General features: G+C 41.9%; 1 protein-coding gene across 1 annotated transcript in view; it reads right to left on the bottom strand.

Moving 5' to 3' along the window:
• Positions 1–23149, bottom strand: part of NUP210L (nucleoporin 210 like) — a 358615-nt gene that overhangs the window by 203768 nt on the left and 131698 nt on the right. The window lies entirely within an intron of this gene.

The following is a 23149-nucleotide window of genomic DNA, read 5'->3' as shown; positions in this document are numbered from 1 at the left end:
AAGGCAAATTACATTCAACAAAAATTGAAGAAACATTCACTGTAACAAAAAGTATGTCACCTTGATCCCTGGCAAGGCATCATTTTTATGTCCTAATAATGTACAATAAGTATTTAAAGAAAATATGAACATTAATAGTAAATGTATGAACTCATATTAAAAGCAACGTAAAAGCCAAAACTGCAACATTTAATTAAAGGTTTTCTTCCACGTTGCTGCTTCACTCTTTTCAAAGCACGCAAGCCATAAATAGGTATTATTGGTTCGATACTTTGGAGGACTAACGAACAGCCAGACAGGGATTCTTAGGTTACCACACATATATTAGTCATAAACAGAATCTTTTATAGAGAAATTCTCATCAAGATAATTGTAGGAAGGTGGAATCTGACTGCAAGGTTACCTTCACTTTTTTCCAGGTGTTTTGCTGGTTTTCGACTAGTCTGACTGGGATCCTGCTAATCAGGACCCCAGTTTATCTGCTTTCTCCCTAAATTGATTGCATGTACTTTAGGTGCACTCTAGATTGGATTCTGGGGTACCCTTATAAGTCCCTAGTAGATGGTATACTATGTACCAAGGGCATAGGTACCCTAGAGGCCTCCCAGGGGCTGCAGCACGTATTATGCCACACCTGGGAGACAACAGGTCTGCTACAGCAGCCTGTGTAAGGTGGTGCCTGCACCCCTTACTTCGATATAGGTTCACTATATCTATCCTATATTACTGCACATATAAACCTATCAGTCACCCCTATGGCAGGCCTTATCAATCCTGAAGGCAGAGTGCTGGGTTTTATGTGAGAGGGTGCATCTGCATGAGCAGAGCCCCTCTGCAGCCTTCGGAATCTATTCTCCGGGGTTGCTTGTGATGCAGCCAACCATAACTTTAAAACGGCTGCATGGAAACATGTTGTGTTTGGTGTCAAACACCTTGGAATCATACCTCCCTGTCAGTAACTGGCGGGGGAGGTATGATTCCACCCTCCTACAGGGGCAAATATGACATACCGGGCTACCCGGTGCCAGCCTTCTCGACCCTGGCATCACCAAATGGATGCTGCCAGCCACGAGTCTGCAATAGGCTTCCTGTCACAGGGAGGTGTGACCACCTCCCAGACAGGCTTTAGTGTATTGGTGTTGGGTGGGTGCACTCAGAGTGTTTTGATGTCTGCACTGGCGGCACATTTGGGTCCCTGTGCATAGTCCCGCTCAAACAGGTTGCAGGAGCCATGTGCTCCTGCTCTGGCGCGAAACTGGACAAAGGAAATGGGTGTAGCCACCCCTCTGTCCTGACCCTCCCATAGGTGGGTCCCCAGAGTCTGTCCCACCCCTTCCTTGGGTATAAAGTAGGAACCCCTGACTACAGGACTTTAGATTTTACCCGGACTAAACTCTGCTACAGAAACCAAGTACTTCGATGATCTGCACAACTCTGGATGACTGAAGAATCTCCCTTGAAGTAAAGGAGTTACTCCCCTGCAAGGCAGGCACCTAAACGCATCTGACCGGTTTGCATCTCCCAAGCTCCTGAGGACTCCGAAGATTTCTGCAGCAGGGTGAGTTCCCGTGGTCTCGGAGGTTGATCTGCGCTCTCAACTATTCTGAGGCCCGTATCTCTCGTGGGGACCGAGTAATCTGAACCACTGTGCACCGCGTACATTTGCAGCAGCATATGCCTTTTGGCGACCCCTGAGACTGTGCTTTGGGCTACTTGTAGTCCTGACCCGAGCAGTAATTGCACCGAAGATTTCTGGCCTACAAGTGTTCCGTGGGCTGGTATTTTGTGATTCAGCTCGAGTTCCCTTCGCGATTCCTGGTCCGTCGACCTGTGGGTCCCTGTGAATGTAACTTTGACTTTCCGTGGGCTTTCCTGGTTGCTCCAGATGTGCCCTGACTCTCCATAGCTTGGAGAGACTCCAGGAGCTTGCTGGTCCTCACCGAAGCATCTTTCCTCTGACCGCGTGAGTTGCAGTTGCCAAGGCTTGTTGGTGTTCAATCAGAACACTGACCCCCCCCAGCACTCGACATCCTTCGTGGGACAGCTCACCTACGGACTTTGGTCGTCGTCATCTCCTGGTCCCCGTGGCTGCAGAGTCATGCTTCACCTCTTCTCACCTGAAACACCCGACATCGGTGGGCATTCGTCTATTGTGCCCCTGGTCACTGTGAAGTGGCCCAGACTCTGTCCCCTCTGCTTTCAGGTTCTTCTCAGCTCCGATCCAGGCTTGAATCACACCGGACACATTTCATCTTCCCGGCAGCAGCACTTTTTCGCATGACGCCATTGAAAACGACGAAAGTTTCCAACATCACTTGACCCCTATGCACCTGGCTCCTCTGGGATAGGTAACGCGGGTACCTCGGTACTCTCAAGGGTGCTGGCCTTAGAACCTTCTATGTTTAGCTGGGTTTGCTTAAAGTCCTCTCTGAGGTGTCCTTAATCTTTAATATTCCAACCGCGACTTTCTTATAGAGTTGTACGGAACTCGCGTCTGTGTTCTCACACTGCACCCATCCTCCGTGGGTCCCCTGTGTCACTACCTTGGGTGGTTCCTTGGGCTCCCAGCGATTCTACATGCTCTAGGCCCTGTGTTTAGTCAAGTCGTGGTTGTTATACCACTTTCTTAGTATACGGTTCGGTCTCCCCCTGGAGCCCGCTGTGTATTGTGTTATTTAATGACGTTCTAGTGATTTAATATTGTGTGATTTGCTCTCTAATCTCATAAAGAGGTTAGTAGAGAGTGTTTACTAATAAATACATATATTTTATAGATTCCTTGTGTGGTTCCCCTTTCATTTGGTCATTTAGGAGGTTATACACTAGTAAAACAAGCTGCTTCGAGACTTAGCCTGAAGGCTGCTCGCCATAGCTACCACTAGGATAGCTTTCAGTAAAGGTTGTCTTTAACCTAATCATCAATAAGGTTTGTTTGGACTGTTACAAGGTGCCTACTTTAATTAGTGGTCAGCATATACCAGGCCAACTTTTCGCAATAATTTAATGAAAAAAGTGGCTATATGCAGCTGCGGCCTCTGCAGGTAAGAGCGGTGGGGCCGGCTGGGGGGGATTTCGAGAAACAACCAGGAGGGAAGTTAATTATTTATTTAATTTTCCCTTGTGGTTGTCTCGCGAAACCCCCCCAGCCCGCCCCACCGCTCTTACCTGCAGCGGCCGCGGCTGGCTATACGTGATTTTAACTTTGATAAAGAAGATCTACAAATACCTTAAAACTGTAGTATTTTTTGTTTTTTGCCATTTATAGAACAACTAAAGGCTTCATTATGATGTCGGTCAGAGTTGCTTCCGACCTTCACCGTCGCGGTTTTGGGACCAACCGACCTCTGGTCAGTGGTCCCGACACCGCAATCACAATGCGTCCGCACATGGTGCGGTCGCATACTTCGATTTCTCTATGGAAGTCTGTGCTGCAGTTGTAAACCGACCGCAGCACAAGCTCCCATAGAGAAATGGGAGATTTTGTTAATCCCTGCACCACCTCAAGGTGACTGCCACATGTTGCAGGGATTAACAGGAAGTACCCCCTAGGCCCCCAACCGGAGGCCGCAGGGAAAAGGGGGCCTTGCTAGGGTCCCCAAGCTCGCTTTCAGACAGGCTTTCCATGTCGGAAAGTCCAGCATGGAAAGCTTGTCGGAAACCAAGCATCATAATCTCAGTGCTGGAAACCCCGTCCATTGCGATTACATTGCGGTCTCTGACTGGCCAACGGGCTCCTGGAGCCCATTGGAATCCAGCCAGAATGACCGGCCGCTCTCACTTTCAAGTGCCTAGATTGTAATTAGGCGGTTGGAAGTGAAACCGAGATGTGAATCGGAAAGCCTCCGACCTGAGGTTGGAGGCTTTCTGAATCACATCGTAATAGGGCCATAAGTATTTTGAAATGAGTAAAGGTAAAAGTGAGTACTAGAGTCTAGTTAGAGGTTTAAACTTAGGTTTACGGTAAATATAAGTCAAAGGAAGTATGAAAAGGTGCATGTAGTTATATTTTTAAAGTTGGATTAATAATAAGGATAAGATTATTAGGATTTGTATTTGGAAACGTTTAATGTTGGACTTTATTGATCAGCTGTATAATACTATAATTTGTAAATTTGATACTTGTATAGCGCACTACTCACCCGCAAGGGTCTCAAGGCGCTTGTACGAATACCGCTGTGGAACCCATCCTGGCTTTCCCTGTGAGGCGTCCACTCCTGGGCACCCCCAAGGTGGAGGCCAGGCATCCTTAGCGTTGTGGGGGCTGTTGTGGAGATTAAGCAAGCTATTGCCCAGAGTTGCAGAGTGGGACTCCATGATTGGAATAGGCACCGAGGCGAGAATTATCAGGTCTGTGGAATTTTTGAGCCCAAGATCCACCGAGGCGGGGAATTGAACCCTGCTCCCGGGCTAGACCTCTGCATCAGGGTCTGCCACTCTAATCATTGAGCCACACTTCTCCACAGGTATAATGGCGCCACTTAGGAGAAGTCATACATATATTAGTCATAAACAGTATCGGAGGACGGTGCTGTAAGGTCAGGAGAACCACCTACCTCCCCAAAAAATTGTGGCCGAGGCCAACACAACAGATAAATGAAACCCTCAGCACGCGTCTGCAAGGTAAAAACAATAGTAATGCATAATAGTGTGCACAAATTAGAAACACAGTATTTGTAATCCTTTTATCTTCTTTTTATTCTGTTTCTTCTGTTACTTCACAAAGTTCTTTGTCAGCCAACAGGTGTTTCGTCACAAACATTGGGAATTTGTCCCACGACTTTCTCAAGGCTGAGTGAAAAAAATTAAAACATTTAAAAAATGGCCATTGTGACACCATACAGAAACTGGTGTACAGTAAACATCTTTAAAGGTCTCCTGTGTCTTGATGTTGCTCCACTCACAGATTGGAGACACATATACAAGCATGCACAGAGTGGGTCCCTAAAACCTTATTTCTGAGAGTTCAATTATTCAGTAAGAGAAAGTCTCATAATCAGGATGTAAAATGGGGACCCTATAATCCCAGCATCTGGGTAATATAGAAAACACATATACGTGAGTACAATACCATGGATGCAAAAACTCATATCTCTCTGATACGCTTGAATGCAGAAAATAAATGAAGGAAAGTGCAGAAAAAAATCCAATCAAAACCAAACCAATTGACCAATGTAGGAAAGCCCGCATATCTCTAATACGTGTCAAAAGTAGTGAAGAGAGGACGGAAAAGTGAAATGAACACCAACCAATTATAGACCAAATCTCAGGTACCTCCAATACCTCTGGTAGAAATCTATGCAACGAGATACACAGAAGTATAATCAGAACAACCACATCATACATAAGCCTACTCTTCTCAGTTAAAGCATAAACATCAATTCTAATCACATTATAACCTACTTTTCATGTGGTGAAAATTCCATCCCACAATAAACAATAGACGATATCCTCTGTTAGAGTCAAGTATTCCAGCTCCAAACTTGTATGGGATCTTAATTTCATACAATTAGGCAAACTCTGAAATTCAAAAGCAATGCCTCAATATATACGACTTTTTAATATAGGTCACGTTCAGTATATAGCCACATATTACCAAAATTGTCAAACTCATACTAAATATTTCTAATTTTAAGTATTATAGTATGTAAACTGAGTCACAAAACATATTTCTAGCGTGTTCTAAATACACACTACCTTGGTTAAACATGCTTTCTCTAATGGGCATGTAATATCTGCCCCATGTCTCCAAAACGCCGCATTTAGATCAAAGCGGTTTCCAAGATACGCATAGTAACATGCATCTGCAATCTTCAATGTCTTGCCGCTAAGCGAAGCGATCCATCTGTCAAGCAACCTCGAGTACGAGACATGGACATAAGCATTCCCGCAATTAAATACCTCCCACGTCCTGGGAGCTATAGTCATGGAGAGCGAACAGCCCACTCTGTCCTTCCACCCTGGGTGCCATCTTTACGTATACACCGATAACTCAAATATCATGTATCGGACTTTCTAATGTACATTCTCATAGACAGGCTAATAAGCACACATGAAAAAATCTATTTGCACAAGACAGGGCTATTTATACATCAATGTCACGCATTTATACTGAAACGATAGCCTCTCCGCGGGAGCCTTCTTGGAATATGTCACAGAAAGTAATAGTCTCCCGCTATCTAAAACAGAGTGGGAGCATCACTATGTCTCACAAACCTCAGTGTTTGTTACATGATATGTCTATATACAGCAGAATATATACTATCCTATAAGTCATCTATTGTGACCCTGTACTTACACATAGTGCTCAGAAGAAACATGTAACTATAGTTCCAATCTTTGTCATTATAATATTTCTTGACATCAGTACATCCCTAATGTTGTTAGAATCGATCCATCATCAGAACCAATGCTGGTTATATTCCACATGTACAGAATTTCTCCATCCCCTAAAATGCTTTAGCTCAGATTAAGTAAGAATCCAATCTGTCATGAATTAAAAATGTAATATCTAAAAAATATATGATGAAACTAACATCTATATTGTAAAATCTCCTCGAACATTTTAACGAAACAAAGGCAAACCCAAATTTTATATCTTTGATGCAATACTAGTACTAATATACATCAGTAGATATGACAGTAATAGTAATCGACATAACCTCCCAGGCATATTATAAGTTCTAACCATTAAATATGCATGCAACCCAAACAAACGTTTATCTCCCCAGAAAGTAATGAAGCTCCTGATCCAGACTGAGCCCTGTTTCTGTGCTGCGAAGTCTGAGAATCCAAAAGGCTTCGCGTCTGCATAGAGTCAATTCCCTGTTGCCCCCTCTGGGGTGCCTCAGTATTTGGTCAATTCCACAGAATACAAAGTCTCTATTTTTGATGCTGTGAAGGGCACTGCGCTATATGTCCTTCAATGGGATATCTGCTATCCCCCTGTTTGACAGCTCCCATATGTTCCCCAATTCTTTCACGTACGGTCCTTATGGCGCTGCCCACATACCGTTTACTACATTTCCACTCAATGATGTATACAACAAATTTCGTGTAAAAATTGATATAGCACATAATCCTATATGTTCCACATCCATAAGATCCTATCGTGTGTTGAGTCAACCAACTCTCCGTCTTTCTCACCCTAGGGTAACTCGGGCTGATGGAGCAAGGTTTCATAAATAAGAAACTTGCTTGGATGCAATCCTCTCAAAATAATGTATAATACCGTAATCAATCTGTTTGTGAATACTAATAATTGCATTACACACAATATATTGTATCTAGGGGAAGCTTTCCTATGTGTATTACTAACCAGTAACCCGAGTGTCTTAAAATGGCCGACAAAACGCGATAATTTCACTGCGCATGTGTCTACTGCATCTACGTAGTATGACGTTTTCTATGCTTGGAGAGAAACCTTTGCAGCTGTGCAATAGCATCTATAATGGCCGCTTGAAACTCACATGTTAATGCGCATGCTACTGCTTAAACTAAACCTCATAAGTTCGACTAAATACTAATGCGAAAGATTTATATAAGTAAATGAGGATACAGTAGAGATAAGTGGTATACAGTGAATTCATTTATTTTTGTATTCTAACATGTCTTTTTCTGACTTTATATTAGTTCGTATTTGGGCCTCGGAGGGTGACTGAAGTCCCTACCCCACCTGATCTGTGCACACGTGCACTAAACCCTGCCTGGAACTATGATGACACCATTGAAACCCAGCCAAAGTCAAGCAGGCAAGAATCACATGAGAACTCAACCGATTGACCCAGACAGAGGAAGAAGAAATTACAATTTTTGCATACAATGTATTGTGCATAATGTGAAATACGGGTGGGAATAAAGCTTTGGGAAAGTAAATTAAGGGGCGGGAACATTGAACAATGAACCTCAAGTAAAATATTACATTTAGCATGGTGTGATGAACTCACCTCCTTGCCCTGTCCAATCAGAAATAGGGAACTCACGATATTAAAACATTTGGGGGTGGTACACGAACACAGAATAGTATAATTGAGGTAAGTTAGTAAGAGTCAGTCAGACCCGTCATTCCGACCCGTCACAGACCCGACACAGATGCTGCCACGGACTCTGTCAGAGACGCTGTCTCAGACCTTGCCGATGCCAGAGACCCTGCTCGAGAGACTGAAATACTGATCGATAATCCAATCATCTAGAAGGGGAGTCGCGGAAGAAATATCGACTAGAGTAGTGCCAGAGAGGGGTGCAACGCTGGCGTTGCACTTAGAAGAGGTCACCTTCCTGGCCTAAACTTGTCCGGATCCTTGTCTTCCACCTGTCCCGGTGGACTTCATCTGACCCCATCATCGAGGAGTTGGGTTTATCTATCATCTTAGGTAAATATAATTCTGTGAAGTCTGTCCTTGTACCTGCTCTGTGTTTTTCTCCCTCTTCAGTAGGCCTGGGCTAAAATTTCGTTCCGTTCGCGGAAATTGCGATAATTTGACATTTTCACGTTCCGCGGAAAGCGCGAAAATGTCAAAATTTCCGCATTCCGCAGCTTAGCGATAATTTGGTAAAATAATACATTCTCGCGCGCGCGCGATCGCCTTACCTGAATCCCTGCGTTCGCCGACAAGTTTTCTTGATCCGGTCGCGTTCTCCATGAGATGTTGTATTGTTTTTAGCCATTTGCTCTGTCTCGCGACAGTTCGCGCCCGCAGTGACGTCATGCGTCGCGCGATCACGTCTTTCTTCTCGCGTTCATGCACCGCGAGACAACTGAAAACAAGATGGCCGCGCCCGCGAGCAACCGCATGGGTAAGTTGGCGAGCCGCAACCATGCAGAAAATCTCGCGAACATGCGGGAAAAAACTTCCGTATCTTCTCGATATTTCCGCGTGTTTGCGATAATTTTTAACATTTTCACGATAATTTGCGAAAGTGGATTTCGCAAATTCCGCCCACCCCTACTCTTCAGGTACTGTCATCAGGAATTTTTAATGAGACTTATATTGAACTAAACATGATTTCTTTCTTGGATGAACCCGATGTTAACATGTATTTGATCGTTGACTCACAAAAGTTTTATTAGATAAAACTTTTAAAACTCTTTGAGTATGCGATTATTGGAGAAAACCTTAAATGTTAATTTTACCTATTCTACCAGTTACTAGATATTCATAGACCAGAGGAAATTTATTGACAAGGAGATTGGAATGGTAAGATTTGGGTAAAGATAACAAAATCTTGCAGGTAAAACAAAAATTGACTCCGGCTGTACTACTAGCTTATTGTATGAATGTTTATGGGCCCAGGTTAGTATATGGTGTGTGAGTAACCCAAGCTGGTAATCCGCTGGATCAGTTTTACTTGGTAGCAGAGCTATGGTTAGGGTTCTAGTTAGTTAGGTAGAAAATATTGTGGATTGAACTATTGATTTATGGATTGAATTATTGATTTATGCATTAACACCCGTTATTCGTTTGTATTTTGTTTCATGTTGTCTGGAAATTCCCGGGAATATTGAATAGCGGGTGGCGAATGGAAGCCACACTGCAGTGAGATCAAGAAGGTGCTAAAAGTTATGCAGGACTAGAAGCACTGATTTAGGGATTATTTTCTTTCGTATTAAAGTGAGAGTAATTGGTAGCAAAATAGTTTGCTAGTGAAACTTTGGTCTTATATCACCTAGAAAGGGTAATACTGAAAGAGTAACAGGTTCTTGATGCGTGTGTGAAGGGTAAACGGAAAGGTTTTACTCGTAGTGTTTGAAGAGTAAGCGGAAAGGTTTTACTCGCAGCAAAAGAAATAGACTATTCTTCGAATTTAGAGGATCAGACAAAGTAGCAAATGTTTCTATGTTGTTAATTAATGAAAATTGCACGTATATTGTGAGAAAATAAGTTTGCGCATTACCTTGTAAAGGAGGGGTTAGTTGCGAGTGCTGCACTGACGTCACAGAGGGCCACGCTGGGATTGGTTGGAACAGCGGGCATGTGACTGACGCGAAGAATTGTAAAGGAGGGGTCAGTAGTAAGGAGTGATACTGACGTCACTGAGAGCCGCGCGAGTATTGGCTAAACATGTAGCAGAACAGAATCCGATTGGTGAGAAGAATAAGAAGCCGCCCTGGTATTGGTCAATTGTTAAAGTAAAAGCGAACATTTGATTAGTTGAAAAATAGAAGCCATAATAATAATTCATAGTGGGTCTTGCATGTGGAGACACAATCCTACCTTGATAGGGAATCGTTCAGATAGAGGATACTTAGGATTTGCCCATGAACAGTACATAAAAGGAAGATCTCGAAAAATGTACGGAGAGAAAAGGAAAATGTCATTTATACAGAAAATTTAAATTTATTTTAAAAAGGATAAACCCATTAAAACTAGAGAAGGGATTGTAATTCATCCCCCGAAAACGCCTGCATCCTACATAACTGTGTATGGTAGAAAAGTGGATAGAATATACAAAAGATGATGGAATACTAGCTTTTCCAGAGTTTGGAACTTTTAATGGAAGAATCCTACATAACTTACGTACTAGAATGAACGAATTGGAACCCAGACCCAGATTAACACAGTATGAGGCAATAGAAGAATGGGAGACTGAAGCATTTGAGCGCAATAGATCAAGAAGTGACAGAAACTTGAGCTGATTTTACCCCAAATTTTCACACAAAACCCGAGATAGGCCGATGAAACAGTGTAGGCAAGCCATGGTAACAGAAGGATTATATCCTGCATTGATGGCTGAGGAACAGACAGGAGGAAAATGCACAGAGAAAACAAAGCACTTAACAATGGCAGGTAGTGGAGACTCAGAAGATGATTATTTAGAGGATATTTTAATGAAAAATCCTTCGCCTTATCAAGAAAGATCTAAAAGAATTACCTGAGTGCTCCAATTCTAGATACACCTTTAGTTCCACAGGTAGTACATGAAAGAACAATGGAGAGGGTACTTCAAGAAAGAAAAAGAAGTGATAAATAAAAATAGAAGTGAATTAATACAGGAAATGTCCCAGTTAAACACGCATCCTGAAGCTCTGACTATTCCAGTGATTATAGGTCCTGTAGTCCCACTGTATGGGGATAAATCAAATTGCCCTAAAACACCCATCATGACTACTCCCATTATTGAACCTAGAAAAGAAAAATTAATAATTGATGACCAAGCCAGTGAATGTGAGTCAGTGATTTCATTAATGGACTTACCGATAAGAGGGCAAATAAATGACACACCCAGGAAACTCACACCAGGTTGCTCGAAAGAAGTACTAATAGAGACATCCACAGGGACAAAAAGTTCCACAATAGTAACCCCAGAAGAAATAGAAAGATGGGCACAAGAAATAGAGAAAACAAACTCACCCCCAAAAATATTAGACATTTTCAAATTAGGGGTTGAATTAGAAGAAATGATAACTGGAAAAGTAGGACTGGATAGGTTAATAGTGAAGAAGAGTTGCTGTTCATTTGCAGGAGCATAACCCGAAATACGAAAATATTTCATGAAAAATTGACAAATTTGGCCTCTGAAATGGGAATAGAGATCGGGAAATCCAAGGTGTTGCAAAAACCCTATAGAGCAGAATTCTCTGAAAAGGATTTGGAAAACATGAATATGTCAGGAAGAAAATTGCAGATTAAGGAGTTGATGACGATATTACAAAATTGGTGAGATTTAGACCGATGGAAAGTTAGATGGACAAAGAAAAAAGAGGAAGCACAGACAAATCGATCGACATCTGAATATTTGATGAAAGAAACAGAGAAGGCTGAAAGATTGTGCCCAAAGAGAGAGGTTCAAGGAGGGGGGATATGTACATGTGAATAAAGGATGGGATGAGCCTGCACACCAGATGATAAATCGGTTACCCAATTGTGTAATGAATTTTTTAATGTTATAAAATGAGTGAAGCGTGCAGTCATGTGCTGGGGTTTAGCCCTGACCCCACTGGGAAAGAAATGCAAGGAAGGAGGAATGGAGTGACCCAAACCTACATGACGCACAGCCAAGGACTGCAAAGGTCTATACACATAATTTAATATGCTTTTGTATGTTTTTTAACATCGAAATACATGATGTTTTAACTTATCTGAGTGTCAAAAAGGATTACAAAAGTAACAATAAATTGATCAGAATCGTATGACAATCGTTTAACAAAAACGTATTCACTTCTTCAAGTTTTGTTAACTCCACAAGCAACATAAACAATGTACTTTTCATTACAACAGGAAGTCCCAATGTATTTCGGGTTTGTCAAACCCTTCTTCAGGGGATGCACATTGTCGAAATTACGTCAATTTCCAAATGGTCCACCATAATACGAACTACAACAAAACAGAAAATCTCATTGACTATATGTGTAGGATTTACAAGAGTCTCAATAGGATTTGCACTCTGAAGATATACACTAAGTGAAATAAAAGGCCAAGTGACTCTTAGAAATGTAACCCAAGCGTTCATTTAGATAGCTTTATACATGTAAATTGACAAACATAATCAAAAAGCAAACAGAAGAAGGAGAAACTGCCCCAGTGCTTTGTGAATGATTAAAAGAGAGATACTAGTGATTCGATGCTCAACGCTATCCGATAAAATAAACATGTCGCTAAAGATGAAGTTTGAATTAAGCAAAACCCTTAGGTTGGAATGGTACTCACAGTGAGGTTAATCGCAAGCAGGTGGCGAAAAACGGAGTTAGCCGCTTTCCGAGAAAATCAGGCATCTGTATAACCGGGAAATATAAAGTGTAAATATACTCTCCAAGTGCTGGCAAAAAAATTGCTACGTGTTCCCTTTTAAAGGACCCATGTGTTTATGTCTCAAGTCTTACCCAGGAGACCCACGGTACTGTCCACGCGTTAGATCGAAGAAACTGAAAAGACCAAGAGTAAAGACCAATCAGCCTGAATCACAAGGAAACCACACGGGATCCAGGTAAAAACAAGGCGTGTAGTTAGACGCCGCTTACCAGCAAGTCGAAGAAATTCCGGCGTGGTACGTGTTCCGTCGTGAGTAGAGAGCATGCGTATTGACGCGTGCATACTCGGGATGTTTTTAAAGGGGTCGTGCTGTCAATTAGGCGGCTAAGGTTTGAGAAAAAAAAAAAACTTTATTGGAAACGTAAGGTTCTAGCGTGTGCTCAAAAAAAAATATAAGCAACCCAAGACAATGCGAAGGCGCTAGAGGTCAAATGTGAACCAAAATATAGGAAAAAGAGAAAAAGAGAAAAGAGTGCAAATCCTTTACAAAATAGAAGACCTGTGACTTCAGACCAAAGTGTGTCCTATGTAAAGACATAGAAAGAAACACATTTTATAAGTGACATCGTTTTAAGAAGGCAATTTACGGAAAGCATAACAGTTCCACATGGTCATTGAGGCCGCCCGGGGTCAGCGTGCCAAGTTTTTTTATCCATATTGTTTCTTTACGTGCTAAAATTGTATTTAAATCAGTGCCTGTGGTAGATTGAATTTTTTCCAAGACTGTAAAACGCAATTGTGGTATGGTGTGTGAGGTGTTTACCCAATGTGTTGCTAGGCATGATTTGAAATTGTTATTGCGTATTGTGCTTTTGTGTTCCACTATTCTCGTCTTGATCTTTCTCGAGGTTCTACCTACGTAGACTAGACCACAAGGGCACTGAATCGCATAAATGACACCCTCAGTGTTACAATCTGAGGAGTGTCTCAATGTGATTTTTTGACCAGACTGGGGATGTGAGAATGTGTTGCCTACAATGACGTTACCACATTGACCACAATTATGGCATTTACGCATACCTTTGTGGGTTTGTCTGTTGGGCGAGTGTTGTGAATTAAGTAGTTCTCGGATATTCTTGGACCTTGTGTGTGCAAATAGAGGGGGCCTCTATATAAGTCCATGAAATCAATTTCTTGTGAAATGATCTCCCAACGTTTACGAATAACTTTCTTTATTTGTGAGGCTTGTGATGTATATTTCAAAACAAACACTTTGCGTGGGTTCATGTGTTTCTGTGATGGACGAAACAATTCTTCACGTTTTTTGGAGGTCACTGTCCTTTGGGCATCCAAGAGCACATCCTCAGGATACCCACGTTCCGTGTATCTCGTTTTTTGTTCCTCTATGAGTTCGATGCATTGCGTTTCATCAGATGTTATCCTCTTGATCCTTGTGAATTGAGATACTGGTAGATGTTTTTTAAGAGAATGTGGATGTGCGCTGTTAAAGTGTAGCGCATTGTTAACATCTGTGGGTTTTTTGTAAACCCTTGTTTGAAGGCCAGAAGGTGTTTTTTGAATTTCAATGTCTAGGAAATGAATTTTGTCAGTTTGAATTTCTGAAGTGAACTGAATCCTGGAGTTGCACAGGTTGAGATCTTGAATACAGCATTCCAAAATGTGTCTTGGGCCTTTCCAGATGACCAGAAAGTCATCTATGTACCGTAATAGAAGTATGGCATGCTAACGCCATATGGGATTTTGAAGAATGTGTTGATGTTCAAAGTATGCCATAAACGTGTTGGCATATGCTGGTGCCCCGGGAAATCCCATGGATGTTCCTGTTTTTTGCAAATAAAAGTGCTCTTTCCAACTGAAGTAACTATGATAAAGTGAAAAGTGTAAGAGCTCCAAAAGGAACACGCTCATGTCTGGTTCCAAAGTAGATTCCAGAAGTTGCCATTCCACCGCTTCAAGACCTTCATTATGAGCTATGGATGTGTATAGTGCTACCACATCTATAGTACAAAGTACTGTGTCTTCCTCAATAAGGTGTTGTATGGTCTTTAGTTTCAATAGACAATCAGTGGTATCCTTAACGTAGGTTTCCCATGATTGTACAAAAAGGTTGTAGGTGAAAATCTAGGAATTGTCCAATAGGTTCATGTAGGGACCCACATCCTGCTACGATTGTACAAAAAGGAGGTTTCATCACACTCTTGTGGACCTTAGGTAACATGTATATGTGAAGGCTGAAAGATTGTGCCCAAAGAGAGAGGTTCAAGGAGGGGGGATATGTACATGTCCCATGGACCCGACAGGATATTTTATCATTTACTAATGATTTCCCTAAATTGAGAGAAAAGCCAGTGGAATGGTACAAGCAAGTTGAGAGGTTTGTGAAGGTTTTGAAGGTTTTGTTGAAAGATTTGGATGGTTTATTTGACATAGTGGTGCCTGCTGATTTGTGGACAGAATGTAAAATTACAGTTCATTGGCCTAGTGATGAGTACCCGAGAGATGAAAAGACAGGAGCCCAGTCAGAAGAGGTTATGAAGAAATATCACCAAGTAATTACTTTCTTGAAAGGCGAAATTCCACCAAAGGAAACTGATTGAATAAAGATAGATAGAACTCAGGAAAAAGATGAATCTGTACATGCTTACTATGAGCGCCTTTTACAGGTGTTCAAGCAGTATAGTGGTTTTGAAAATATCGGAGATAAGGACATAACTCATGTTGTGTATCGATTTGTGTCAGGGTTACGGCAAGAGATATCTCAAATGATTAAGCAGCACAATCTGTGCTGGCAAGCGAAGCCAATAGATGAAATCCTAAAATATACAAAATACTGTGGAGATGAAATTGACAATAGATGAAAGAATTTAGAGGAGAAAGTGATGTGGGCCAAGTGAAATTAGCAGAACAGCAAGAGCTCCAACTACAGAATCAAGTAGGAACTACAGTAAGGGGGCAAGGTCATGGTGAGAATAATGGGGGTAAACCAAAAGGGCAACTGAGCAGAAATGAGGCAAAGAAAAAGTTTCCCTGTCATGGGTGTGGAAAATTGGGGCATTGGAAAAACGAGTGTAAAAGTATACAGAATAATAATGGTCCAAATCAAAATTTAAATCCACAGACGCAGAATGAGATGATAATGAGTCGACCGCTGCAAGTTGTAAACCTACAGAGTCAATTGCCACCTGCCCCTATGTCAAATTTTGTGAGTTAAGCCAAGAACAGTACAGACACAGGATTTCAAGTAGGAAGTGGTAAGAACATTTTTGTAACATCGCCGTTTCTTTTGCAGAAGTCTTATTTTGATGACAGCACCTTATGAAGGTGCCTGAGGGGGGAGGAAGAGGAGTGCGTACTTGGCGCATCCTTGTCGGTAGATCAGTCAGGTCCATATAATGATGGTAAGGTGGAAGGAAATTATATTACTTTCTTATTGTACACTGGTGCTACCCGTTCTGCTGCGAGAACAGCAGACATCCCAAACCTACCCCCTCTCGGGAGAAGCAATCCAAGTAGTGGGTGTTTCCAATAAACAAATTAGAACCCCTATTTAATAAATGGCTCCGGACAGCGGCTGATTATGTGGCCCCGGAAAAATGGTCAACAGTCAGGAGACTTAAGCCCTCGTCTCCTTGGTATAACCCGGAATTGAAGGGTTTAAAAGTTAAGTGTCAAACTGCAGAGCGTCGGTGGAGGCAAGATTATGGTAAAGACAAGAAAATAATCTATAATCTTGCTCTCCAACAGTATAAAGAGGCAATTATTGCCGCAAAAAGATCATTTTATACCACTAAAATTGAGGAAGCTGGTTATTCCTCTAGGGAGCTCTTCAGAACGATTAGTCTGCTTTCTAAATCTCAGCAGGCAAGCATCTTTCATCCGAATCAAAGTATGTGTAATAAACTAGCCACATTTTTTCAGAACAAAGTTCAAATAATATATGATAGCCTTCTGAAAGTTCGAATGGGCCCAGACAAGCTAGATCTACCACAAACGGAGGCAGATCTATTATATGTGAAGCTAATTAGTTTTCCAGCAATCACAAAAGATGAGGTCTATAAACTCCTCCTCTCTATAAAATCTGGATCATCTAAAGACCCATGCCTTGCTACGGTGATGCATTTGGCCGCTAGCAGAATCGGAGATGAACTGACCCTGTTAATAAACCAAGTCCTGGAGTCAGGTAGCTATCCAGTTTGCTGGAAGAATGCTACGATTAGACCCATTCTAAAAAACCTACCTTAGACCCTATGGAGCCCAAGAATTACCGACTGATTGCCGGTCTGCCTATAGCAGCCAAAATTTTAGAGAAATCGATGAATAAGATATTAACAGAATATTTGGACACTAATAATTTGCTGGATTCGACCCAGCACGGTTTTCGATCTAACCATTCGACCGAATCAGCCTTAATTGTAGCAGCTGAGGAGATTCGTAGAATAGTCGATAGAGGGGGCAAAGCAGTTCTTGTATTGCTTGATTTGTCGCCAGCTTTCGACACCGTGAATCACACGGTGTTAGTGCAGCGGCTGCGGGAGGTAGGGATTGGGGGACTGGTTTTGTCCCTCCTATCCTCATTTCTGGAGGGGAGAGAGCAGAGCCTGTATTGGGAGGGCATACAGTCAGATAGTTTCCATCTGCCCTGTGGGGTTCCTCAGGGATCAGCATTGTCCCCAACGATGTTTAACATTTATGTGCTGCCCCTGGCCAGACTCATTAGGAAGCATGGTTTTGCTTTAGTGTCATATGCAGACGACTCCCAGCTCATAATCTCGATAGCCAAGCAGCCTGAAGACACAGCCATCAGGTTTTATGAGTGTCTTGAAGAGATTATGACCTGGATGAACCACAGCTTCCTAAAAATCAATACAGATAAGACGGAGGTCATTGAGTTTGGCCAGGGACGACCCCAGTGGAATGCTTCCTGGTGGCCAATGAGAGCAGAACAATGCCCCAGCCCTGTCTCTAAGGTTAGAAACCTTGGAGTTTTTTTTGATTGCCAACTAAATTTCTCAGCTCAGGTAAATAATCTTAACTCTTCCTGTTTCTTTTTCATTAAAACTCTGAAAAAGATATTTCCCTTTCTTCGGGAAGGAACTACAAAAGACAGTGGTAGTGGCTCTTCTGCTATGTAAGTTAGACTACTGCAATGGCCTGCTATTAGGGATTAATAAACTCCAGATGAGTAGGTTGCAGTCATTGTAGAATGCCGCTGTAAGGTTACTCTTAAACATTCCAAGAGGTCAACCAACTTCTGCTGGAATCAGAGCCCTCCACTGGCTTCCCATTCAGCAACGGGTGGATTTTAAGGCTTTGTGCCTGGTCCACAAAGCATTCTATGGTGGGGGAGCCAAGGATATTCAAAAAAATGCTTAGACCCTATACCCCGTTTCGTTCATTAAGATCTAGCACTTGGGCCTTCTCCATATTGATAGGATTAGGAGAGTAAGATGGGGTGGAAGAGCCTTCTCTTACTGCGCAGCGAAGCTGTGGAACAATCTGCCAACAGCCATGCGATTTCAATCACACAGACAAATATTTAGGAAAGAACTAAAGACCTAGCTGTTTGCTTTAACATAGATCTGCGATACAGGCTGTAACACTTTCATTTACACGAGCGCCAAGACGCCACGGCATTCGAGCGCTTTAAAACATATATCCTATCCTATCCTATCCTATTACATAACCAATGGAGGTATGTATCAGAAAATTCAAAGAGATGCATAAGTTTGTAGTGTGTGACTCCAGTCCTGTGAACTTATTAGGTAGGGGTCTCCTGTGCAAAATGAATTGCACCATATTTTGCACACCGGATGGTGTTGCAACTCAGACCCCAGATGAAGACAGAGTATACAAAATCATGCTAGCCAAACAAGGAACATAAGTAGATGAATTATTTTCCGTAATGACAAAAGATGAGTTACCAAAAGAGGTCATAACAACAGTAAATCCTGAAGTGTGGGATTTTACAGGAAAAGAGGTGGGATTAATGAAAAATGTAGATCCCGTAAAAGTGACTGTAAAAGAAGGTGCAGTTTACCCAAATACTCGACAATACAAAATGAGTCCTGAAATAAAAGCTGGTGTTGCAGCAGAAATTGGTCGAATGGTCGAACAAGGCATTTTAAAAGGAATAATGAGTAGTCCTTGTAATTCACCTATAATTGGCATCAAGAAACCTAACGGAAAATATAGGGTAGTACAAGATTTACGAAAGATAAACAAGATTGTTGTGCCATGTTGCCCTATAGTACCTAACCCTGCAGTGATTTTGTACCAGATACCATGGATGGCAGGATGGTTTCCCGTAATTGATTTATGCCATGCCTTTTTCTTCATTCCATTACATCCTGATAGTCAGTTTTTATTTGAGGATCGTATTTATGTTTGGAATCGCGTTCCTCAAGGGTATACTGAAAGTCCTTCGATTTTTAACCAAATTTTGAAAAAGTGTCTTGAAACATTAGTGCTGCCTAGGGAGTCAGTCCTGGTACAGTATACTGGTGACCTGCTGGTTGCATCGAAAACAAGGGATGACTGTGCTACTGATTCCATTGCTTTATTGAACCATCTAGCCAAAGGTGGACATAAAGTGTCCCCAGAGAAATTACAGTTTTGCCAAACAACAGTTAAATATTTGGGACATCAGATACAGCGAGGACTAAGAAAAGTGACCTCTGAGAGAATAAATATAATAAAAATGAAATTGCGACAAAACCAGAAAGAAATAAGGATGTTCCTTGGTGTCGTAGGATACTGCAGACAATGGATTATAGGGTTTTCCCTATTGGCAAACCCTCTGACAAAAATGACAAAGAAACGAGCAAAAGACCCAATAGAGTGGAATGATTAAAGCATGGAAGCCTTCATAAAATTACGAAAATGTGTTGTGAAGCACCTGCTTTAGGTATGCCTGACTATTCGAAAGAATTTAAACTGTTCTGTTGTGAGAGAGATAATTGTGCACTCTCCGTCGTAACACAGAGACATGATCTAATGCGACTACCGGTGGCATATTTTTTTGCTACCTTGGACCCTGTAGCATCAGCATTGCCTGGATGTCTAAAAGTGGTAGTCGCAACGTGCATGAGTTTGGAAAGAGCGAGTCCATTGTCATGGGACATCCTGTAAAAGTGTACGTCCCACATGCAGTTGTAATTCTTTTAACAAGAACCCAATCTCAGTATCTTACCGCAAGTAGAATGACAAAATACGAAAGAATTATACTAGGGGCTGAAAACGTGACCATAGTCAGATGTGTTGTTCTTAACCCAGCTACCTTGTTACCAGATCCATACAATGAAGAGGTGAAGGATGAAGTCGAACATGAATGTCTTGACGTGACAGAACTCAGTACCAAACCCCGTCATGACATACAGGAGGAACCCTTGGAGAATGCTGAACATGAGCTCTTTGTAGATGGCTCGTGTATGCGCCATGAGGAAGGTGGACTAAGTGCTGCTTATGCTGTGTGTACATTGGGAGGAATAGTCGAAGCATCCTATTTACCAGGCGTCAAGTCTGCACAAGTAGCCGAATTGATAGCTTTAATTAAAGCTTGCAAAAATGGGAAAAATTGGAGTAACCATTTACATTGAAAGGTCAGTATGGTTACGGTGTTGTGCATGACTTTGGTCAGCTTTGGATGCAGCAAGACTTCCTGACTTCTTCAGGGTCTCCCATTAAAAATGGACATTTTGTGAAAGAATTTCTTGAGGCAATGTAATTGCCAAAAGAAGTGGCAGTGGTCAAGTGTGCTGCACATCATTCAGGAAATGATCATGTGACGGCAGGTAACCGATATGCTGACCAGGTTTCCCAACACTGCGCCAAATTTAAAATAGCAGAAAATTGAAACATGTGGATTCAGCTGCCAACTTATGTTACTTTCAGGATTAGAAACATGGAAAGAAGTAAGAGAACTAGAAGATGAGGTGGAAACAAGAGAAAGAGAGGAGTGGGAGAAAGTTGGTTGTCAGAGAAGGGCAGAAGATGGTGTATGGGTCTATTTGGATGGCAGACCAGTAATGCCAGACTGTATGCTTGCACCAATGGCTAGGATGTATCATGGAGACATTCACATAGGCAGAGATGCAATGATTAGACTTTACAGACAAGATGGGTTTAATGCAAAGTTCAGGAATGTCGCAAGAGTCTTTGCCAGAGATGCTTAACCTGTCAACAAATTAATCCAGGAAAGAAAACCATAGTCAGTATGGGAAAAATTGGAAAGGCAGAAGGTCCATTTGTAAGGCTTCAAATAGATTTCATTCAGTTGCCTGTTTGTCGAGGATTGAAATATGTACTTGTAATAGTTTGTTTATTTTCAAAGTGGGTGGAAGCATACCCAACCCGAAGAAATGACAGCTTGACAGTGGCCAAACTTCTATTGAGAGAACTCATTCCTAGATTCGGTTTTCCAGGAACTATTGAATCAGATAGAGGGTCTCATTTTAATAATGAAATAATTTGATTAATTTGATTAATTTGTGAAGCATTTAAAACTGAACAAAAGCTGCACTGCGTATACCGACCAGAGTCTTCTGGAGTGGTAGAATAAGTGAATGGCACAATTAAGTCAAGATTGGGAAAGTGTGTGCATCCACCCCACTGGAGTGGCCTGATGCTTTACCTCTGATGGGACTCAGACGTATTCCAGACAAGAATACCGGATTGAGTCCCCATGAAATACTCATGGCAAGAGCAATGAGACAAGCATGCATACCAGGACACGAGCTGTTGAATATAACTGATGATTTGGTGCTAGAGCATTGTAAAGAGTTGGCTGACCAAGTGCGTTCTATCTCTCACCAGGTTGGAGAAGACTCAGTCGCCAGGCAGCCGAACCAAGCGCATGGTCTGAGCCCCGGCGACTGGGTAGTTGTGAAGAATCACACTCGAGAATCGTGCCTAGCACCAAGGTGGGAAAAACCACATTAGGTTATATTGGTCACAACGACAGCAGTAAAATGTGCGGGTTTGCCTGATTGGATTCATGCAAGCCATACTAAAAGAGTACCAGCACCTGACGAAGAGGGACCTCAACTGACTCAAGCAGTTGGGGATGCTGAAGGTTGTACAGCTGAAGGATCCAGAATAATAGATCCTGAAGTAGCTGACCAAGAACAACCGAGCACGAGTCAGGATGATTGGACCCCAATAGTAGAAATACCTGAAGTAATTGCAAGAACAAGAAGCCAAACCAGATTAGTTAGTCAGGAAAAGAGTGAGGACCAGATAGGAGCAGAAGAACACGCTTAGGAGAGTGAAAATACAACAGTTAGGGAACCTGAACATGACCAGTCAAGGAGAGAACAATCTACTCAGACAGAAGAAACTGAAACCACAGCTCCTGAGTCTGAGGAGGGACAGATAGGCTTAGAAGAACGCGTTCAGGCGGCAGAAAGCCAAAGTGCAGTAAGACCTGATCAGGACCAGACAGGAAAAGAAAAACAAGTTCAAGGAGAAAAAGAAGAAAAACAAATTGATATAAAACCTGAACAGGGTCAGATTAGGGAAGAAGAACGCATCTAGGCAGATGATACTAAGGCAATAAGCTCTGGACAATGTCAGATAGAGAGAAATTCTGAAGACAAAAATAACCAAATTGTGCCACAAACCAATGAAAACAAAAGAACACTTGAAGAAAGTGAAAGTGCAGTGCAAGCCAAAAGAATCAGAAAAGGTGATAATCGGCCTAGTGTTATCAAGAGAGTGAGATACCGACTCGAAACAATAAATGAGGAACAGGACCAAGTAAACGAGGTATCCAGTCAGAATGAACAATCAACTGAAAACCCCAAACGATGAAGCCCAAGATTGAAAAGACTGAACACTAAATTCAAAGTTCCTGAATGGACGTACGTTATTCTTGAAGACTTTGAGAATCTGGAAATGAATGAAGGAAGAGATGAAGAATTAAATGCAGAGCAAATTGACCAAGAAGTGAGACCAGCCTGAAAGAAAAATTGTTTACCCAAAGATACCATTGCAGATTAAGAATTCCAAATTGAAGAAGAGAAAATCTTCTTATCCCAAAGAAAATGGCTGACACTAGAGCTGCTGGAAAACCGAAACGAAATTGTGTAAAGAAATGTTGTAGAAAATGTATAGGTAGCATATTTTTAGTACTTGTAATTTGGTTAGCACTAAAAGTTGCCATTCCTTATATAATGGATACATTAGAAAAGAATAACACGCACACACATGAGACAGTAGCTAACAGTAAAAGAAATAGGGTAGCCTTAGAAGAACCAGATGAGAATAAGACAAGACGAGACAAAGTAGATCTAGAAGCACCAGATGAGTTAGACCTATCACACACAGTGTCAGACAATGACATGGCTTTAAATGTATTTACAAAATTAATAGTGCAATACGTGGACACTATGGAAGTTATGTGTGTATGAAGTTACCAGCATCAGTAGCAGAAGGTGTGACATATC

Source organism: Triturus cristatus, chromosome 12 (assembly GCF_964204655.1).
Source record: "Triturus cristatus chromosome 12, aTriCri1.1, whole genome shotgun sequence".
Lineage (NCBI taxonomy): Eukaryota > Metazoa > Chordata > Amphibia > Caudata > Salamandridae > Triturus > Triturus cristatus.
The sequence above is the reverse complement of the archived record's forward strand: the minus strand, read 5'-3'. Positions and strand labels throughout refer to the sequence as shown.